The sequence below is a fragment of the Cupressus sempervirens genome, chromosome 8 (genome assembly GCF_028749045.1).
Source record: "Cupressus sempervirens isolate cs-2001-9-10 chromosome 8, ASM2874904v1, whole genome shotgun sequence".
Taxonomy (NCBI): Eukaryota; Viridiplantae; Streptophyta; class Pinopsida; order Cupressales; family Cupressaceae; genus Cupressus; species Cupressus sempervirens.
Window position 1 is genome coordinate 153,796,912 of NC_143125.1, and position 23,303 is coordinate 153,820,214.

Here is a 23,303-nt window from a genome sequence, read left to right on the forward strand (position 1 = left end):
TTCTCAAATTTAAATAATCAACCAATGAGTAAAATACTAACACCATTTTAATATACAATATATATTTCTAAAAAAAACATTCTTATAATTCCAAGCATACATTAGGAAGTAAAACATTTTAACAGGTCTCAAAATGCTTTGAAGGACAAGCATGGGCAAAATCTTAGCAGGCCCAATGCAGCAGACAAAACTTACATAGAGTTTAAAATTTCTGTATAACATTCACGTTACAGGCAACATAGTAATTATTTACCCTTGATCCACGACTGCAGACCATACCAGAAATTTGTGAAACTGCATTGATTTTTCCATCTCCTTACCTGTTGGAATTTGGTGACGCACCACGTTGATTTGTTGAAATGCTTGGGTGTGATATCCTCTGTCAGTGTTGTGAAGGTCTAAAGGTTGGAAACAACACAACAAGGGATTAATTGTGGTGTGGGATCATATCGCAACATTTAATGGCTCATTCAAGAGCCATGGAGATTTTATTGTATGTATTTGAAAAATGGCAATATAGAAAGATATGCAATGTTACCATAAGCTCCATTTAGCAACTAGGAGAAATGAGTTGTTGCAATAGGGTTGCAAGCATAAAAAAACATTTAAAAATGGCCATGAATTGTCTTGTATTATTACGCATGCTACCTCTACTATTTCTAATAAGGGAGGGTGGGTAATGGATATGAGGTGCTATTCATTGCACATTCCAGAACATTTCTATCTGCACAAGAAACAGGGTGTCCTGTCCTAAACAGCCCTTTTCTGTTGCTGATGGGTTGTGGACCTGAAAAATTTAAAGCACATCAATTTTGTTGTTCCTGGATTACAGGGGCACATGGCTCTTAAAGGGCACTGTTTTAAATTTGGGAAGAATAATTATGAACAGTGGCTTGTATGCAACATTTTTGAATAGGATGAGGTTAAGTCATAAACCGCTAAAATTTTACTACATAGAGCTCGTTTTTGTAATCCACAGAGACAAATCTTATCTACACGAGTCTTGTGAAATGTTTATATTTCTCTGAATTGTTGGGATGCCATAGCCCACAGATGATGCCAGGTTGAAGTTCTAGGTGACTTTGTTTGGAAGAGGTGTCCTTGGGCTTCAGTATCAAATAAGCTTAAGGTTAACCAATCATGGAAGTTTTATGATAAGAAGAAAAGGTGTATGCAGCCTGAATCTTTGCAGCCTTAATCTTTGTTGCTTGAAAAAAACTGTATAACTTGTTTTCTGCCTGCAGATCTTAGGTCCTGGTCTGGTTAAGCTTGGATTTAGGCTCTGGTTTGGTCCCTCGTGGGCTTGGGCAGGTTCCCACCCACAGCTTATGTATCCATCACAGACAAAGCCCTGAAAACCACCCAAGGAGAATTTTAGAGGTTTCTGCACAAACGGGCTGGTGTACAATGTAATTCCTTTGTGTGGGTTGATGGACTAGACTGGGGACTAAACCAATTCTTAGTCTATCCATGTTCAATGAAGCTACAGATATAGGAGGTGACCCCAACGGTTCAAATGCTTTCATTATAATTGCCCAACAAAGATATCTAACAGTTTCAACTTTCAAGCAATACTTGTAATTCAAAAGTTGTATAAACTAGATTTTATTTTCAATACTTTTAATATTAACACTATCCCATGAGGGCACATTACCTCTAGAGAAACATGCGTCCCTGGTGTGGAGACATTTCTGAGACTTTGGAACTTGGGGGAAACATCCTACCACAACGCCACCAGCTTTACAACCTCCAGTGGGGCTGTTACATGGTTGCTTTCTACATGGCACAAGCAATTACATACTAATTGCAATCTTTAACTTTGTGAAATCTAGTTTACTTTTCATGGGGCACTTTCATAGATGTTATGTTGCAGACTTTATTTTGAAGATTTCAATTCACCTCAACTTGCATATCAGCTTTAGCCCCCACCATGTCCATATTGTTGTCTTTCTTACTGTCCCCAAATTTAGGCCCGTGGTTTCCCAATCTTGAAACCCACCCCAATGTACTTGTGCGCCACCATTAGGAAACTCAATAGGACTATAAATCTTAAGCTATTGTCGACAAATGCATATACATTTAGCGGGTAGTCTATGGTCAGTAAAGTGCCATTAATAGTTATGTTAATGTATGTTAAAAATCAATTATAGAAGATATATTTTAATATTCTTTTATAGTTCTCTTATAGTATTGTATTAAATATTACATTATATATTAACTTTATTGCTCATTAATATTAATCTTATTTATAATTTTTTTTTAATATTCTATATTGCTAATGCTACATAATATTTACAAATATTATTGTACATTAAAAATATGTATACTATGTGTAATATTTTTTAATTTTCAGTTATAAATTTATATTTATTTGCTTGTTAGCAACAAACCCAAAACAAACCTGCCTCCAAAGAAATTTTGGCCGAACCCACGAAACAATCCCTTGAATTTGAACCTTTATTAAATTATTATTAACCTAGGGGAGAAGATTTTGGTAAAGGTATGATCCATGACTTTGGTCTAAGATGGATTTATCGGGAAAGTTCATTAGGAATTTACATTTCATTATTTTTGAGATTCTTTTATATTGAAACTAGTTGCATTTGTAAAGTCCATTAACTGACAAGAAGTTTCTATGTTTGATTGTAGTCAAAGTAAAATGTTTGGTTATGTTGTATAACATGTACATGTTAGTACTTTAACTTATGATATTTGATGGCTTTTATGGCCATTCTATCATATATTCATCAATCTTTCATAGGTTTGGGTCTTGTTTGATTGTGTATCAACACTCCAACAAGTATCAACAACAATATGTAGGTGATAATGTTTTATCCATTTTATGCAAATGAGAATCTGCAACCACTTTAAGTGACAATAGGGATCCACAACCACTTTCCTTGATCCTTATTTTGTTGTATATCTATTTAATTTAACTTGAACAAGCAACTCTAGATTGTTTTGCCTTTACCTCTCTTATTGGCTTTTTCTAATATCTTGAACATCAAGTCATTTGCTTCATTTTTGCATTATTTTAGCATGTGTTCCTTGGATTTAAGGGTCATCTTAGGAATGGGGAACTTGGAGGGGATGACCTCTCCTCTTACCTTGAGATTTTAGGGTGTTCTTTACATCGACACTAAAAATCAATCAAAAAATAAAAAATCATTCTAATACAAATAAAATGAATGAAATTGTTGAAGGTCACATTCATTGATTTTTTATAAAGTTGATATTTTTTGGGGGATAAAATTGTTTGGGAAATTGATGCCCAAAGGATTGGGAATGGTTGAGATTTTTGCTTCTAAACTTGATACAATGGTAGAACCTCTTTTGTTAGGACATTGAGATCTCTCTATAAGACTTACAACTTAGAAGGCAAAGCTCCATTATTGGCCAACTTTAACTTCTCACTACAAGACACAAGAGACAAAGGAAAATTGAAGCTCGAGATCAAGAAATGGAAAGTCTAGTCCTTTAATGGCTTGAGCAATACCATGTCCGCTACATTCTACACAAAGTTGACAAAAATAGTAGCATGATACCTATGAGCCTGAATATCTTGTAATGCCCCCTTCTATATACATCCTAGTTTTTGCCTTTAATCTTGAATTCCAAGTAGAAATAGAATAGAATCGATAACATCATCTATCTGGTTAAGATCCCACAACATGTTAGGAAATCATTAGAACATAATCCACATGTTAAATCTTCACTAATAGGTATATTAATAGAATAGATAATTTCAACTAGGGTTAGAGACATTAATTCAGTCTTATGATTTTTAATTTTTTAATTTATTGACAATGTCTACTCATAGGAGAGCTAAGATAGGGCATATTAGATCTTCCCTAATAGGTATGTTAATAACATGGATAATTCCAACTAGGGTTAGGGACATTAATTCAATCTTAAGATTTTAACTTTTGAATTTATTGACGAAGTCCACTCATAGGAGAGCTAAGATAGGGCATAACAGGGTGCCTTATGTTAGCATAATTGATGTTGTGATGATAGGTGATGTTCAGTGTTGTCATGATATAGATTTGATTGCATGATGATAAATTATTGTGTTGTAACTGATGTCAACCTAAGTTATTGTTTTGAGTTCGATTCCAAATTCAAAGTTTGAGAATTGGTTCGCAAGTTTGTCAAAATTTTGAAAAGGGGTTTGGGTTTGTTAGTGTATATATATATATATATATATATATATATGAAGCACGAGTTAAAATTAGAATGTAGCATAGTAGCATAGTAGCACAAACACATTTAAATAACAAAAACACCATAAACTTGTAATCATAGTGATCATACCATCATATAGTTCAAGTGACAAGTTCAACATTAAAAATAAACCATAGTGTCAAGTTCAAGTATCATTGTTTCATGTTTATTGTTCAACTAACGGAATAAAAAAATATTAATATTCTAAGTTCTTCAATCTTCATATTCATCTTCATCTTCTTCTTCTTCTTCTTTGACATTAGTTGACCCAACAGCAGAGCTTAGGCCAATGGGATCAGCAACACCCAAAAAGTTATTAAATTTTGCAAATAAAACACTTTTTTGCCATCTACGGGGCTTAGAATTCACACGGTTCAAACTTGGTTTGTTGGTTTTTGGCATAGTCCACCCATGTTCAAATTGGGTTCTAAGCAGTTCGAACCAGCAGGGAAAAAATTGGACCCTACTCGAACCACCCAACGAATCAGTTCAAACCTCAGTCTAGTTCAAACCTAGGCTGGTTCAGGGGTTCCAGAGGCAAACCTTGGTAACTTAGATGTCAACTATTCACCTAGTGTTCCTAGTATATTGCCAAGCATAAACATGATGAACTAAGTGCTATAATGATTTTCATTAGTAGCGATCCTTATGAGTGAATTGCAGATGTCTATAAAGGTCCATGGTATGATTGCTATTGTTTCAGTGACTCTACAAGAGAGTTATGATCGGATGAATGTTGATAGTGCAATTGCTAGAGTAGTTAGTGACAAGTGATAGGTGATTTGATTAGTTTGTCAAATCTATGATTAGTTAAGTGGAGCAATCAAAGGTTATAGTAAATAACACTTATGTTCCCTTGAGTTTCTGGGATGGGAACGACAAGGGGCAGTGGGAAAGGTTTCTAGGATGACAATTTTTTTTTGCTGATTTTGGGGATGGGGGGGGGACGAAAAATGGGGATGGCTATATAACAATAGGGAAAATTATATATATATATATATATATATATATGAAAACATGGATAAAACATGTACTTATACATAATAAAACCTTAAAATATAAGAATCGATAGAATTCAAATGCCAAATTTGTGTTACTTTGAGTGTTAAAGTCTAATTTGTTCTAGAAGTCAAAGTCAAATTCCCCTAGGTGTCCCCAAGTCTCTAAGATGTTTTCGGGATGAGGATGACTGAAAATATACTAGGAACGCGTCCCCACGTAACACTGAATAACACTATTTAGATGATATGGTTATGACTGCAACTCGTGTGATTGGTGTGGAGGATAGGTGATCGGTGAGTAGTGACAGAGTTGTTAAATTGGCTAAAGTGTTTGTGTTCTTGAGCAACAGTCAATAAATTTGATGATCGATGATTAGTGTTGAGGTTGCGATGGATTTAGTTGAGTTAGTCATGATTCGGTGACATGTCTTCATAATCGAAGGTGATGATGTAGGATCACATTGTTTGATGATAGCATATTGAGAAGATTGTAGAGGAAGTGTGTGTTTACTCAAAACATATGTGACCTCTTGATACAAAATTCCATGTAAATCATTGTATTGGCTGGTGTGGTCCACGAAAGGTGTTTCGTATTTTGAAATGATCTTAGAAAGGTCTTAGATGACACTTTAACTGGAGTTTTACAGCCTTTAATAAGGCTACTCTTAACAGGGTAAAGCTCTTAATAGGGTTAGAGGTAAATTCCTTAACCGGTTGACACCTAATAGTGTCTTATAAACTCCTAATAGGGTTAAGCTCCTCACAAGGCATACTCTAGAAGAGAGCACAATTTGTGGGTACTAATCCCCACCGTTGTTTTCACCCAAATTGGGTTAACTCGGTACCATATCTTCGTGTCTATTTTGTGGATGTGTTTATGTGTTTGAAGTTTTAATTTGCTGCTATTAAGTTATTCTTGTGACAAGGATTTAAAGGTTGAAAAAGTTGTTTAATGGGTAGATTACTGAATTCACCCCCTCTTAGTAGATCCCTTAGGACTAACAATTGGTATCAGAGGTTTGGTCCTCTGTTGTGGTGATGCTTAACAACTTGAGGCAAAGATTCGAAGATGATGAGAAAGGAAGGTCCTAAGTTCACAAGGGAGAACTAACTATCTAGTATGGTGCAGCTAAACAAAGCTTTATCTCAAAAGTATGGGAAATTAATATTGGAATCATGTTGTTACAAAGTATAATGCTCCTCCAGGAACCCTTTTTGCAGATGAGTTGAAAGAACAGCAAGAGCATACTGCAACTATGGAAGCCATTGCTAGTACTCTTTTTAATACGAAGTTCGTCAATGTCTAAGATCTAGATATTTCTCATGACATGTAGGAGAAATTGAAGAGAGTTTATGGTGGAGATTCACATGTACAAAATGCAAACTTGGACAAGTTGAAAGGAAAGTTCGATGACACGAGGATGATGGAGAATGAGAACATTAAACAGTACAGTCAAAGAATCAAGGATGTGGTTGTTTCTATCAGAGCAGCTGGTGGAACTCTTGAAGAAGAAGATGTGGTAAACAAAATAATTAGAACTTTGTTATCTCAGTACACTATTAGGATTTCAGCCATTCAAGAAGTCAACTCTGTAGGTACTGGTGCTGTTACTCTTGATGCATTAATAGGAAAGTTGACAACATATAAGTTGAGTAATTCTGATGATAGTATGCCTAATGTTGAAGCTGCTTTTAAGTTATCTATGGTTCTTGCTCCACCAATAGGAAAGGAGATTTCTAATAACTCATTTGCTATGCCACATCACTGTATTGATTATGAATTTATTTTGTCTGAAGAAAAGGAACATAAATAGTTGGAAGTATTGCTTGCTAGGAGGCTACTAGAGGAAGTGGTGAGTACAAGGGTAAATTGCCTTTAAAGCAAGATGCCCAATCTTTTTACAATAAAAACATTTAAAAGGCAATTTTCCCCTGTACTACAAGAAAAACATTTTAAAGACAATTCACCCTTGTACTTACTATCTTGTTGTTAGATGCCTTGACAATGACAAGAAGGAGAAGTCGAGAAGATTCAAGGATAAGAACAAGAAAGCATGTTGCTTAGCTAAAGAAGGTATTACCGATGAGGAATCTGATGGAGGAAATGAAGAGGATATTGTGTTCATTGCTGTTAAAGATCCTTCTGAATTTGGTGAGGAAACATTAGTTCTTAACATGATACACAATGGAGATTGGATAATTGACAGTGGCTGCTCTCATCATATGATCGGTGATAGAAGCAAATTCATCAAAATGGAAGAATGTGATGGAGGATTGGTTGGATTTGGTAACGATGCTCCTTGTATGGTAAAAGGTAAAGGATCTATTGCTTGGAAAATAAAAACAAATTGTGATGATGTTTTCTAGGTTGATGGTTTGAAGTACAACTTGCTAAGTGTTGCTCAGCTAAACAACAAAGGATACAGATTGGAGTTCAATTGAGGTGTGTGCAAGATTGTTGGGAAAATAGGAGATTTGATTGCTATTGATGAACAAACTAAAAGTAACTTGTTCCATATAAGTTCTATAAGTAAAAGTTGTTTGATTGCTAAGGTGGAAGATTGTTGGTTATTGTTTATTGTACAGGGTAAATGGATACTTATCGCATGTAGTATAGTAGGATATAACACAGAACAGATACTTATTCATATATGCAATATGCACTCCAAGTGCAATGCTTACAATGATAATGATTATGATGATGTCTCAGTAGTCCCTACGGACAATGTACATATACTTTCTCGAAGGGGTGACTCAATTGTCACGCGCCCTTTCGATACAATCCTACCCATCGGCTACAATGTAGAACTTACTAACAACATCATCCCCCCCGAAAAGTAAAGTCGTCTCCGGACGACAAAATAGAGAACTCTTACAACAAAAACCAAATAAACTCGGTAAATTCTATATTGTAGCCGACGAGTAGAATTGTATCCGAAAGGGCGCATGACGGTTAAATCATCCCTTCGGGAAAGTATATGTACATCGTTCGTAGGGACTATTGAGACATCATCATAATCATTATCATTGTAAGCATTGTACTTGGAGTGCATATTGCATATATGAATAAAGTATCTGTTTTGTGTTATATCTTACTGTACTACATGTGAGAAGTATTTGTTTACCCTGTACGGTAAACATTTGGTGTCATTGCCAGTTGAACCTGGAACAAAGGAGGTGCTATGAAGATTAATGCCGAATCTGCTTAATAAAGATAGGAATAAGATAAAAGATAAGGATGAGATATGCACAACACAGGAAGTATTAATTTTAGCACAATAGGTGGAGTGTAGGCAAAAGCTTCAACAATTTACCGACAGACATCGAAGGGGTGAAGGAGCACTGACGGAGGGAGTGCATTCACCTAGCAGACCAAGGAGTGCCGGGGAATTGCTAGAAAAAACTCGACAATGATTGAATTTGGAGGAAGAGACAAAGGAGGAGTTCCTTAACTTGTATAAGCCGAGGGTAGAGAATCTGAACAGAAGGGAAGTGACTCACACGGCTCGAAGTACCGAAGAAGCACGAGCATGGAGTGAACTTTTCGTTCCTGATACACTCGACGAATAGATACAGTTAGAGAATCAAACAACTTCGCTTGAGGAAGATCTTTTCACACTAGGTAACGTAGTTGTCCAAAGTAGGGCAGTTGTCTGAAGCAGTGCGGTTGTGTAGAACAATGCCGGTGCTTAGAACAATGTGGGTACTTAGAACAATGTAGGTGCTCAAAACAACACAGGTACACAACAAGTACCACAGAATTAGAAGAAAGTAGCAATGGCAGGACTAAAGGAAAGATTGCCGAAGTTCAATGGTGATGGGATGACCGATCCAATCAGACATTGTAAAACATGTGAAACAATCTGGATGCCAAATGGTGTAATGGACCAAGATGACTAGATTTGATAGTTTTCGGCGACCCTATGGGGTGTAGCGATTGATTGGTTTTCAGATGTCGATCCTCAGAAATTAACTACATGGCCGAACATCAAGAAAGAATTCATAGCAGAGTTTTGACTACTAAGGGATGATAATGAAATAGTAGCGGAAATATACAATACGAAACAATTCGAATATATGCAAGAAGGCTGAAGGAGCTGGTGGGGAAAATGGAAAGCTAACCAGCGGATGGATTAAAGAAAAGATGGTTTGTTGAAAGGCTACGACCAACACTAAAGAAAAAGATGAAAATTGTACCTCCAACGTCGTACATAGATGCATATAATCGGGTGATGGATTTGGAGAGTGAACAAAAAACAAGCAAAAAGAAGAAACACAAATCGTCGGACTCAGACGATTCATCTTTCAAAAGTAGCAGTAGCGACGAAGAATCAAGTAAGAAAGTTTGAGCATTGCAAAAAGATATGTTATGGATGATGGAGTTCAAAAATCTAAAAAAGAATCCCGACTCAATGAAAGGGGAATTCTAGTGTACGGACTGTAAGAAGAAGGCCACACAAAGGGCTCCCGCTCAAAAAAACAATTTAGTGATATTTGCCAAATTGCGGGACATGCCACCGAGGAATGCCCGTTCAATATGAAGACAAAGGGACATTAGCAAGTGTTACTGACACAGGAAATGTCCATCGCAGGAGTAGGAATGAACATGAATAATGATGCAACATGAGGTAGGTATTGGAACAGTAACTGACGTGGAGGAGGCGGTAATAATAATAACAACAATGGGGGCAAATGTTTACCGTATGGGGTAAATAATGCATACAGCCAATGAAACAAGAATATGTAACAGCAGTACTCCTTTTATTATTCGCATATGCCAAAGACATTACATTATGCTTATGATGATGATTACAATGATCTCGGAGGGTGAATACATACTTTTCGACGAACCTTTCCGAAAGGCCCTCGGCTACACAATATTTACTGATGACATCAACCTGCCAACTACACAATATTTACTGATGACATCATCCCCCCCAAAAAAGAAAATTCGTCTCGAGACGACACAACAAAACTCAAAAACAACTAATTACATTAATTCATAGATTAAAAAACAACATAAACATCATGAACTAGAAGGCTGTGTTTCTGATTGTGTAGACCAGCTGCGTCGTAGCTGATACACTTGTTTCGTCTGGACTTTTAAATCAGCTATGATCTGTGAGTTCTCCACTACCTCATTCAGCATCAATGTGACCTCCTGGCATTCAGCTTCTTTCTGGTCATGTGCTTTCTTTGCTACTGGCACCTTTCTAGTAAATTTGTGGTGCGTTGTTTCGTATGGTAGAATCTCTTTTTTTTTTGGGTTTGTACTGTATGTTCTTCCCTTCAGCTTCTATCGTAATTTGCTTTCTTTCTTCCGCTTCTTTGTATTCTTTTGGACATTCATTTCCCTCTTCTTTCTCACCTTCGTCGACCCTTAACATATTATAGCTCAGAAAGAGCTCGTAATCCTCCATCTGCCAGTGGAAAAGGCCATTCACCGAATTCAAATCATCGTCTATCAATCCACCTTCCAACCGTAGGACTCCTTCCTCATTGGGTTCCAATCGCTGCTTTCCTTCATCCTCTTCTTTGGAATCAGATGATACGACTTCTTCGCCCACCGTTTGTGTGTCTAAATCAATAATGAATCATCGTCCCCTGCTTTCCATTGAGTGTATTCTTCTTCCATTCATTCTTAACCCTTGCTTGTATAAGCCATCCTAGGCTCAAAATGATGTCATATCCTCTCCTCTTCAGTGGGATGACGACGAAGTCGACTAGGAACGACTGTGTTCCAATAGTCACTGGTTGTGCCATTAGGACTCCCAACGGTTTGATCCCGTGCTGGTCTGCTGTGAGTAATTGGAACATAGGTGGCCACAATGCCAACTGTCCCAACTTCTTCCAGGTATCTTCTGGTAGGACTTTTACCCCTGAACCTTTGTCCACAATTGTGTCTAAAAGGACTGTTTCTAATATACCCATCTCTATGACTGCCGGATGCCGTCCGGATGTGAGCGCTAGTAGCATTGGGTTTGCTGTACTTGCTCCACTTTTCTTCTCCCTTCCATGTTCTCGTGGTAATTTAGCAGTCGGGGCAATGTTTGTGAGTGCTGTTCGTAGTTGAAGCATTGTGAGGATCATATCATGTAACTCAACTGATATTCTAGTTTATAATATTTGCCGTATGACGTTTTGTTTTGTGCAGTTTTTTGAGGTACCAGTAGTGTCCTTTAATTGTGATTTCTTTGCCTGCGTTGCTTTCTCAATTTGCGCTCGCGCTTCTTCCAATCTCTTCTTTTCTTCCGTTGGGTTGGGGTTGTTAGCCGACTGGATGGTTTCGGCGGTATTTTGTATTCTGTAGCCGACGGACCGGCGGTGTTTCTGTATTCTGTAGCCGACGGTCCGACGGTGTTTCTATATTCTGTTACCGACGGTCCGGCGGTGTTTCTGTATTCTGTAGCCGACGGTCCGGCGGTGTTTCTATATTCTGTAGCCGACAGTCCGGCGGTGTTTCGGTATTCCCTAGCCGACGGTCCGACGGTAAATAGTTTGTAACGGATAGAATAATTGTGGCCGACGGACTCCTTCGGGAAGGTTCGGCAGTAGTATTTATATCCCGTCTGGGATCATTGTAAAGCATAATTGATCTACTATTGCGAATATAATCCTGCTGTTCGTGTTCATTGTCTGTATGCGTTCATTTTCTTTACCAGTACGGTAAACATTTGGCGCCGTTGCCTTATGAATCTGGAAGGTGGAAGGAATGAAGATTAATGCCAAATCAGCTTAACAAAGATCGGAATAAGGTCAAGGGAAAAGATGGAATCCGTATTGCGCAAGAGAATTTAATTCTGGCACAGTAAGCCGAATGCCGACGGAGATTTCGGAAGATTGCTGACGGAAACCGGAGCGTCGAAGATTTGTTGGAGGAGACTCGGCAGCGGGTGGAATTGGTGGAAGAAGCACGGGAGGAGTTCTTGAATTTGTGTTCGCCGAGGGAAGAAAATTCAGACGGGAGAGCATCCACTCGCACGGCTCGCAGTGCCGACGGAGCACGAGCATGGAGTGACCTCTTCGTCCAGGATAAACTTTTGCGGGAAACAATTTCGGAGGATCCTTCGTTTTCACCAAGGTTTGCAGCTGTCGACACCTCCAGTGTGAAAGTGTATATCGCCGGTGTGGGAGACCAGTCCGCCGGTGTGGGAGTACAGACTGTCGGTGTGGGAGTGCCGACTGCCGGTGTGGGAGTGCCGACCGGTGTAGGAGTGCAGACCTCCAAAGTTATGGCGGGACCCAAAGAAAAGCTGCCAAAATTTGAAGGCGATGATACAGCCGACCCCCTCTGACATTGTAAGACATGTGAGACGATCTGGCGGGCAAATGGAATCACAGATGCCGACGAATGGGCCACGCAATTTCCGGCAACCCTACGGGGTGTCGCGATTGATTGGTTTTCGGATATGGATCTGCAGAAGCTGGATACATGGGATAACATTAAAAAGGAGTTCTTGGCGGAATTTAAACTCTTGCGGGATGATAATGAAATCGTAGCGGAAATTTTCAATACCAAGCAAGGGAAGCACGAAACTATCCGTGTCTACGCCAGGAGATTGAAAGACTTAATAAAAAAAATGGAAAGCAAGCCAGCGGACGGATTGCAGAAAAGATGGTTTGTGGACGGTCTACACTCGAAGTTGCGGAGGAAAATGAAAATTGTTCCACCGTCATCATATGTGAATGCGTATAACAGAGCACTGGACCTTGAAAGGGAACAAAAGACAAAGAAGAAGAAAACTAGCTCCTCTGATTCTGATGACGACGAGCCTGCCGGAGATGATAGTAGCGACGACGAAGGTAGTAGCAAAAAGGTTCGTGCCTTACAGAAGGATATGGTTCGAATGATGAAGGAGTATATGAAGGAGTATATCACTGAAGAAGATAGGCTTAAAACAACATTCATCGTTGAAGATGGAATATATGCCTACAATAGGATCTCATTCAGACTGTGTAATGCTCCGACAACACTCCAGAGAATTATGTTGCACATATTTGATAAAATGTCAGTGGGGAATTTTAAGGCATTTCTAGATGATTGATCAATTTTTAGCGCAGAGGACAAGCATATAATTGCACTTGGAGAATGCATGGAAAGATGTAGATGGGCGAGACTGACACTAAACCTGAAGAAGTGCAGGTTCATGGTACCATAGGGAAAGCTATTAAGGCACATAGTATGTAGAGTAGGGCTGAAGATGGATTCTGACAAAGTTCAGGTAATCTTGGAAATGCCACCGTTGACAGATGTGACAGAGGTAAAATCGTTCCTCAGACATATTGGATATTACCAAAGGTTCATTAAAGGCTTTGCAAAAGTATCCTACCCACTGGACAAACTAACTTGCAAAGGAGAACCTTACAAATGGGATGCAGAGCAGAATGGAGCCTTCGAAGGACTAAAAACCCGACTAGCTACAACACCTATCCTAGCCTACCCGAACTGGGATAAGGAGTTTCATGTTCATGTTGATGCGTCAAACTACACGATTGGAGCAACATTAGCGCAGACGGGTGATTACGGATTGGATCATCCAATATACTTTGCGAGTAACCTGTTATTTAAAGTAGAGAAATTATAGTACAACGGAGCGTGAGGCACTTGGAATGGTGTACACAGTACAAAAATTTAGACATTATCTATTGGCAATGCCACTTGTATTCTATTTAGACCATCAAACACTATTGTGTCTCGTAAAAAACCAATCATTCAGGGAAGGTTAAGCAGATGGCTATTACTGTTGCAGGAGTTTACATTCAAGATTGTGGTATGGTCAAGAAAAAGTCATGTAAGTGCTGATCACTTATCGAGGATAAAATGGGGAGAGCCATGGAAGGGGTCAATGATGACTTCTCTGACGCGCAGCTAGGTGATTACGGATTGGATCATCCAATATACTTTGCGAGTAACCTATTATTTAAAGTAGAGAAATTATAGTACAACGGAGCGTGAGGCACTTGGAATGGTGTACACAGTACAAAAATTTAGACATTATCTATTGGCAATGCCACTTGTATTCTATTTAGACCATCAAACACTGTTGTGTCTCGTAAAAAACCAATTATTCAGGGAAGGTTAAGCAGATGGCTATTACTGTTGCAGGAGTTTACATTCAAGATTGTGGTATGGTCAAGAAAAAGTCATGTAAGTGCTGATCACTTATCGAGGATAAAATGGGGAGAGCCATGGAAGGGGTCAATGATGACTTCTCTGACGCGCAGCTATTTCAGATTGCCGTATTGTCATCTTGGTACATGCGTATCGGGGAATATCTCTCGATGAGACAATTATCTAGCGAAATGTTATCGAACGAGAGGAGGAAACTCATGCTAAGGAGTCAGATGTTTCAATTGATCAACGAGTTACTGTATAAGATGGGACCCAATCAAATTTTCAGACGGTGCGTGCTAGAAGAGGAAATCCGAAAGGTGTTGAAGGAAGCACATAGAAGGACTAGCAGAAGGACACATGGGGCCGGACACAACTGCGCGGAAGATACTTTTGGCAAGGTTATGGTGGCCAACCATGCACAACGACGCCAGGGAGTGGGTCATAGCGTGCGATACATGTCAGAGAGTTGGGAAACCACTGAAGAGGGACTTCATGCCTCTCAACCCTTCACAGGCACAGGAGTTATTTGAAAGATGGGGGTTGGACTTTGTCAGATCCCTCAAGATAAGTAAAACTAGAAGATGCAGGTATATCATGGTGACGACGAAATACCTTACCAAGTGGGTGGAAGAGCGGGCCCTACCAAACAACTCTATAGTAAGCATGGTGAAATTTATTTACGAGCAAATTATCACTAGGTACAGGATCCCACTGCAGTTGACAAGCGACTGTGGGGGACACTTTGTGAATCACGTCATGCGGTTGCTTACCACAGAGTTCAAGATTTACCATTCCCTATCGAGCCCGTATTATATGAGAGCCAACGAACAAGCAAAAGCTATTAATAAGATCCTTGTCAGAGTGATTTATAAATCTTGTGCAGTTGAGGGAGAAGATTGGGAAGAAAAGCTACCATCAACGTTATGGCCATACTGTACTTCATACTAGGTAACCATGGGACACACTCTGTTTCAGTTGATGTATGGCAAGAGGCTGTGGTATCGATTGAATTCATGGTACCAAGTTTAAGGATCACGATTGAAAACAAATTAGGAGCTATGGAAAGTCTGAGGGAGAGATTGTATAATTTAAATCATAGTTCCCAGAATCGCCATGAAATCGCCTGAATCGTCCGTCTGGCGATTCGATTCAGGCTAGGCGATTTTTTTGGAGTTGTGAATCGACTTAGGTGATTTTTTGCCATGAATTACTTGAATCGCTAATTCATGGAAAAAATTGCCTAAATTGGCTCCATGAATCGGTCGTGCGACAGGCAAACTAGGGTTTGTTGTTTTGTAGCTTCTGTTTATTAGTTTTACCCATCTTTGCAGCAACTTACTTTTTGAATCCGACATTTCATTTCTGTCCTGACTTCAAGGCGGATGAGGAGGTTCTCACCGGCCTATATACAGTGATCCAAAGGTTGAGTAGTGATGAGGATAGCGCAGATGCAATCATTGAGCTTGACAAGTGCAATAATAAAGAAGGGCCACTTTTCTCTGGCAGGATGGCCATAGATGCTTGGACAACAATACAACCAGGTAAAAATTAAATAATATATTCATGAATCTAAAGTTTGACTTATAAGTTGTGTATTTTAAATTTTAATTGTTGATTATGTAATTTTAAAGTTGTAAATGAGACGAAATGTTTTTGTTTTCCCTTATTTCAGATAGATGGTGGCAAATGTTTGGGCCCACAACCCCAAAACTTCAAAAAATTGCCATCCGTATTTTGAGTCAGCCAAGCAGCGCTTTTGGATGTGAGCGTAGTTGGTCCATGTTCGAGCACATCCACTCAAAGAGGAGAAATAGGTTGACTGTGCAGAGGTTGAATGATCTTGTCTTTGTTCATTACAACCTTCGTCTTAGGATCATACAGATTTTGGGTGTTGACTCCTCTCCGATCATTCTGGAGGAGATTGAGTCAAAATTAGAGTGGCTTATTGAGGCTGTGGATCCAGTCTTCACAGAGGAAGATCGTGAGTGGGTTGACTAGGTGGATATAGAGGCTAAGGCTGTGGCCATGGCAGAGGAGGTAGCTAGAGCACATTCAGGCACTGGTAGACACCCACACGCACGCACAAATACTGGCCATAGTGATGTTGTTCGTGAGACCATCTTACATGCAGGGGATATGGCTCGGCGGTCCTCTAGGACCCACCTTAGATGCCTTTGTAGTAGGCAGATTGGATACTCTAAGGCTGAGGCTGAGGCTGTGATCGAGCTTGAGGATGATGATGAGGCTTGAGTTGGAGCCTTGTTTTTTCATTTTGTTTACAGATATTGATACTGATAGACATACGTTTCATGGATCTCTTCATCTTAGATTCTTACATACATTTATGATTTGATGTCTTATGGATCTTCATCTTACAGACATTCTATGATTTGAATCATTATGATCATATGATTTCTATTTACTTCAGCTAGCCTACAATTTACATTTTACATGTAACATAGTTACATATGTGATGGATTTATCATTTATGTTCCATGTTTATGTATGTTAATTTTTAACTTCTTTTTGATGATGTTATAGTGTGTTTAAATGATGTTATAGTGTGTTTAAGTTATATTCAATAAAGGGTGCATGAAATAAGATTTAAATTGTTAAAATCTTTAAATTTAAAGGGTTGTTTAAATTTGCCGATTCATAGCCGATTCATGGGCGATTCATGGCCCATTCACGATTCAATTCGGCCTTGCCGATTCCAATCCGATTTCGATTCTCATTATTTTGTTCTTAATGCATTTATTTATTCTCCTAAGAAACTCACTAGGTAAACCTGTTCATATGGATGGCAATAGCAAATGAGGCCAAGACGAACGGTTATCTGCTCTTGGGCCTAGAGTAGAGGATTAATGGATTATGGACACCTCATTAGGTACAACAGCTCATATGGGTGGCAAGAGCCACATGGGTCTCGAGGGGGATTGTTCTCGGCTCTTGGGCCTAGGGTAAAGGATTAATGCAGTAATGAATTATGGACACCTCACTAGATACACCTCCTCATATAGATGGCGAGACCCACGTGAGAACAAGAGGGATAATTATCAACTCTTGGCTATAGGGTAGAGGGTTAATGGATTATTGACACCTGACTAGGTACATCCCCTCAAATGGATAGCAAGAGTCACATGAGGCCATGAGGGATGGTTATCGGCTCTTAGGCCTAGGGTAGATGATTAATGTATTATGAACAAGTCACCAAGTACACCCCCCCATATGGATGTCAAATGTCACATGAGGTCTAGAAGGTTGGTTGTTGGTTGGTGGGCCTAGGATAGAGGTATAATAGATTATCGATACCTCATTTTGCACACCCACTTGTATGAATGGCAAGAGACACAAGGCCAAGAGGGACGGTTATCGACTCTTGGACTAGGGTAGAGGATTAATGGATTATGGACACCTCACTAGGTACATCCCCCTCATATGGATGGCAAAAGCCACATGGGGCTAAGAGAGATGGTTATAGGCTCCAGGACATAGGGTATAGGATTAATGGATTATGGATGCCTCGCTTGGTACATCTCATCATATTGATGGCAAGAGCCACATGAAGTAGAGGGTTGTTGGTTATCGGTTCTTGGGCCTACTATACAAGATTAATGGGTAATGGACACTTCACTAGGTACACCCTTGTTGTCACAAAAGTTTGCACCCTTTTCCAAAGTTCTTACCTAAGGACAACTTTGTGAAACATGGAAACAACCTCCAAGCTGTGGGACTTGAACTGTGAGGTTGAGTCTCCGAAGAAGGTTGGCTTCCTTTACTATTAGGGTGCACCTAACTACACTTGGAGAGGAAAAGGGAGAAGGAATGTATAGAAAGCAACTCTACCTACTTCTAACCTAAGGGGGTGATGCCCCAAAATAGAGTGTTCAAACTAATCTCTGCCCATACATGCACTTTTGAACCATCATGACATCAAAAGATATACACATCCAGACTTGTTTTAATCTAACAATCACATGCAAATCAGAAAACCCAAATAAATGACACAAGGAAGAAGAGAATTCACTTTTATATCATTCATAGGCCAAAAGGAGATACATTCATGCAAGATTGCAGATATCCACAATACATCAATGAGAGGCAAATAGGTCTTGCACAATACATCGATGGCTGAAGGAGATAAGGTAGAATGTCATATAAGTTTAGAGGCAAAGGGAATTTACAATGAACTTGCAAAGCAATATCAAAGAAAACAGAGTAGAGTCAACCCTAACAAAATTTACAAAAATTGCCTTTATAGCTCAGGCATAACTAAGATATTTTCTGTCCTAAACCAAACTCAACCACTACCATTTAAGATTGCAAAGAACAATCATGTAGGTCTGGGGCAAATCTAATCTTGGCATAGATTCAAACACAATGAAATCCAATATTCTAGAGCCTTGAGAAGATAGAATGACGCCATTTAATTACTCTAACCAAGTAGATGGATAGGACCAGAGATGGTGGAGTGTTCTCCTTCGTTCACTAGGCACAACATTCATTGGAGAGTAGTTGAAATCGATCATGAAGATCGGATCATGTATGAAACCCTATCTTTCTCACTTCTGGCTTGCCGAATTAACAAAGTCACAAAGTCAACTGAATTCAACAACTAAGATGGGCCACGTGGGCCAATAATCTTATTTCATTTTGCCACCTCAGCAAGGTCTCTGTGTGGTTGACCATATCACCTACCAACTGTGCCAACTTTCCAACTTAACTGCAATGTCACATAACGGTTAGCTTTAGCTGTAACTGCCTAATTGGGCCTGCCGGGACACATGGCAAGACCTTGCTATGTCGCTATGGCTAAAGGTCGACTATTTTCCCATAGCAACAAAGTGAGAGATGTCGATCTTCCTCCATCTGACGGTCTCAAAGGTACACCCAACCTTTCAGTGCACCAACCAATAGAAATACGACTCCTTGTCAATGTGTCTGACACTGACCCACCATACTGCGGCCGACCAAACTGAATGGATCCACCTGCCACATCGCAACTCGTCGCTTTGTCGCTATAACTAAAGATCAAGCAACTTCTCAAAGTGAAAGCGATCACCTTTGATCTATTTGCATCGGACAGTAGAAGGTAGAACATGGAACATGTGGCCCACAACCTTGACATGTTAGAGGCTCGGCCAATGAAAATGCCACCGTACACCAACGTGCTTTGACAGCTCGTCCACCTTGTCTGCGGTAGCCTACTAAAGAAGCTGGACCCACATGTCGTCGCTCAAGTGTAAGATAGAAACCAAGCAAATTTCCCTTTACGATCTCGTGGAATTCGGCAACATCGTAATATCTTACGTCTTCATTTTTGGCCTTACGATCCTATGATTCCCCGATCTTACGATATCCTCTTTGGCTGTTCTGGCGTATCATCGTATCACTAACATTTCTCGTTCTGGAAGCTATGGTTGCCTGATCCTACGACTCCTGAATTTTATGAGTCCGGTGTAACATTAGAACCTTTGAAAATTTGCCCCACGATCTCTCGTTCACATCGTAGCATCGCGAACCTTTTAACTTCTCCTTCCAACACTATGCCATCTCAGTCTGACTCACCAAAGAAACTGAGACCCATATAAACACATGGTGCGATGTCACTATGTCACATGAAGTAATGGGCATGCAACTCCGCATAGAGACAAAGCGACCACCGTGGATGATGAAGGATCTGATGATGAGTAAGGTGTGGGTCTGCAGAATATTAAAGTGCACAGTCACTTAGGAAATAAATTATAACCTGAAGTTTTATATGAAATATTTCTGCACCCCATTTTATTCAAATTTTAAAATATGCGGATGTTACCATGTTTAAATTCAAATATGGTAATTTTGGAGGGAAGGCCAAAATGACCAACAATTTTGGCGACTCAGGGGGGATGCAAGCTTGCTATGCATACGACCAGTGACCTCATGCATCCATTGGGCTACAGAGCCATAAAACATGAAGATCTGAACATAGTAAAACACCATAGCCCTACCCCTGTTTCTTTGCAACCACAAAACTAGAACAAAAAGCGTCTGCAACCTTCAAAACCTCAAAATTTCAAAAGAAACCCGATCATCCCATAGAGGGACAACCTATGCTCGTGCACTTCTTGGAAAAGAAGAAAAAATTGAAAACAAAAAACTACTCTACTATGTACAAGTGTTTATATATATGCAAGTTTAAACAAACCCATTGATTGGTTTGTTGAAGTAGCTTCCTTTCCTCACCAGTTGATTTCTTCTTTCATTCAAAAGGGCAGCTGAAAATGATAGCAAGTATGACAAACATTTTGCTGCATGGAACACCTCTTTCCCAATGCTGAAAACAATGAAGCTTTCCAACACTGGGGTGTTGCCTTGTGGAGCAAAACATACTTGCTCTTCTTTGTGATCTTCCTCCGCATGCTTAGGTATAAGCATGATTGGGGGCAACTTGCTGATTTGTTGCAGCGCTAGGTGCCTTATGGGGTATCCTCTTGATGGTATAGGTGCAAAGGAATCATCCTTGACCATTTGATTGTCCTCTGCAATGGTAGTATCTTGTCGGTTTGGAAGTGACTCCTCCTTTTGTGAAGAGAATTTTTCCACATCTTGTTCATGTTTTTCATAGACCACTTCCTTTGGAGCTACCAGTATGGTGCGATTTTACATTTGTTGTTGTAGTGGAACATGCTCCTCATATACAGGGGATGATGATTCAATATCTATGGAAGAGAAGATAGCATCCAACTCATCCAAGAGATCATCCTCATCATTGATCTTCTCTATTACAGTTGCAAAGACATGCATAGGTTGAGGGGCAACCTCATGCAGGTTAGCATATTCCTCCTCAAGGACAGAGCTATCCTTGAGGCTCTCTTTTCCATCCCTCACATCGTGGAGGGTCGTTTGCTGCAACAAATGGTTCTCTTCTTGCTCAATTTGCAGCAGATCCTCATTCTTTGGCAAGGGCTCAAAAGCCATGATTTGTTTCTTGAAAGAAGGAACAATCTTTTCTCCTTCTTCTTCTTCCTTAACAAAGGAGGGGGACTCTTTATATAGGAGGATTGGCTCCTCTTCCTTTGGCTCAGTCCCTTTGTAGCCTTGTGGGTTTGGATTCACTCTCCCAAAACTCCTTATTTAGACCATTAGGAGTCCATACAACTGGTCCATCTCAAAATAGGGAAATAGTAATAGGTCCGGGGGAGTCATGACCAATCTAACTCTTTTTTATAGGGGGTGGAGGGGCTAGAACAGGAGGTTCTTGCGAGGGAGGGGGATTCTTAAAGCTTGGAATCACATACCTTGGAGAAGGGGCTGCCTCTGCTTCCTTTGTTTGAAAGTGAACTAGTTGTAGGCTCATTTCCTCCTCTCTTGCTGCAGCAGCTTGCATAACAATTCTCTCCTCAATATGTCTCTGTCTCTCCCTCTCTTCTTCTTGTTCTTGTTGGAGATGGGCCTAGTATGCCATCTCCTCCCGCTGTCTTGAAACCTCCTCAAGATGCTCATTAATCTCCTCAAGCTGCCTATCCCAGGCCAACCATTACTTATCTTGTTTACGAAGCTTGGCGTCCACGCTCTTTTGGAATTCAAAAACCATATCCTTAAAATCTTTATATGGGGATATCGGGATAGGTGGAACAGGGGTGGGAGGGGGGTAATAATTTTGAGCATACTTGCAGTAATCAACTTAGGGTTGTGATTGAAATTGGCCATATGAGGGTTGAGTGATAGCCTTTTCATGATATGGGGGGGAATAGTAGTTGTTTCTATGAAATGGATTCACGATTGAAGCTTTATCAACAATACATACTCATAGAAAACTTGAAAATCACAAAGATTAAGAGTGATCTTTACATACCATCACTGTCTGTATGAAACCAAAAGATGTATACTAGAGTCGCCATGGTGTTTGATTAAATGCCTCCAAAGGCTAATGGCACTAAGAATAACACCCAAATTCGTAGTGTAGCCAGATCAACTGGCTAACCGACGAACTTATATGGTTGAATCTTCTTTGTCCCACCGGACTTCCCAAAAACTGTTGTCACAAAAGTTTGCACCCTTGTCCAAAGATTTTAATTAAGGACAACCTTGTGAAACATGGAAACAACTTCTAAGCTGTGGGACTCAAACTGTGAGGTTGAGTCTCTGAAGAAGGCTGGCTTCCTTTACTGTTAGGGTGCACCTAACTACACTTGGAGAGGAAAAAGGAGAAGGAATGCATAGAAAGCAACTCTATCTACTTCTAACCTAAGGGGATGATACACCAAAATAGAGTGTTCAAACTAATCTCTGCCCATACCTGCACTTTTGAACCATCATGACACCAAAAGATATACACATCTAGACTTGTTTTAATCTAACAATCACATGCAGATCAGAAAACCCAAATAAATGACACAAGGAAGAAGAGAATTCACTTATATATCATTCATAGGCCAAAAGGAGATACAGTTATGCAAGATTGCAGGTATCTACAATACACTAATGAGAGGCAAATAGGTCTTGCACAATACATCAATGATTGGAGGAGATAAGGTAGAATGTCATATAAGTTCAGAGGCAAAGAGAATTTACAATGAACTCGTAGAGCAATATCAGAGAAAATAGAGAAGAGTCGACCATAACAAAATTTACAAAAACTGTCTTTATAGCTCAAGCATAATTGAGATATTTTCTATCCTAAACCAAACTCAACCACTACCATTTAAGATTGTAGAGAACAATCATGCAGATCTGGAGAAAATCTAATCTTGGCATAGATTCAAACACAAGGAAATCCAATATTCTGCCAAAACAGAGCCTTGAGAAGATAGAACGACGCCATTAAATTACTCTGACCAAGTAGATGGATAGGACCAGAGATGGTGGAGTGTTTTCCTTCATTCACTGGGCGCAACATTCATTGGAGAGTGGTTGAAATCAATCATGAAGATCAGATCGTGCAAGAAACCCTATCTTTCTCGCTTTTGGCTCAACGAATC

General features: G+C 39.6%; 1 protein-coding gene across 3 annotated transcripts in view; it reads left to right on the forward strand.

The window, feature by feature from the left end:
* LOC149542018 (uncharacterized) overlaps positions 1-23,303 on the forward strand; it is a 177,984-nt gene that overhangs the window by 955 nt on the left and 153,726 nt on the right. The gene's annotated exons all lie outside the window — the stretch shown is intronic.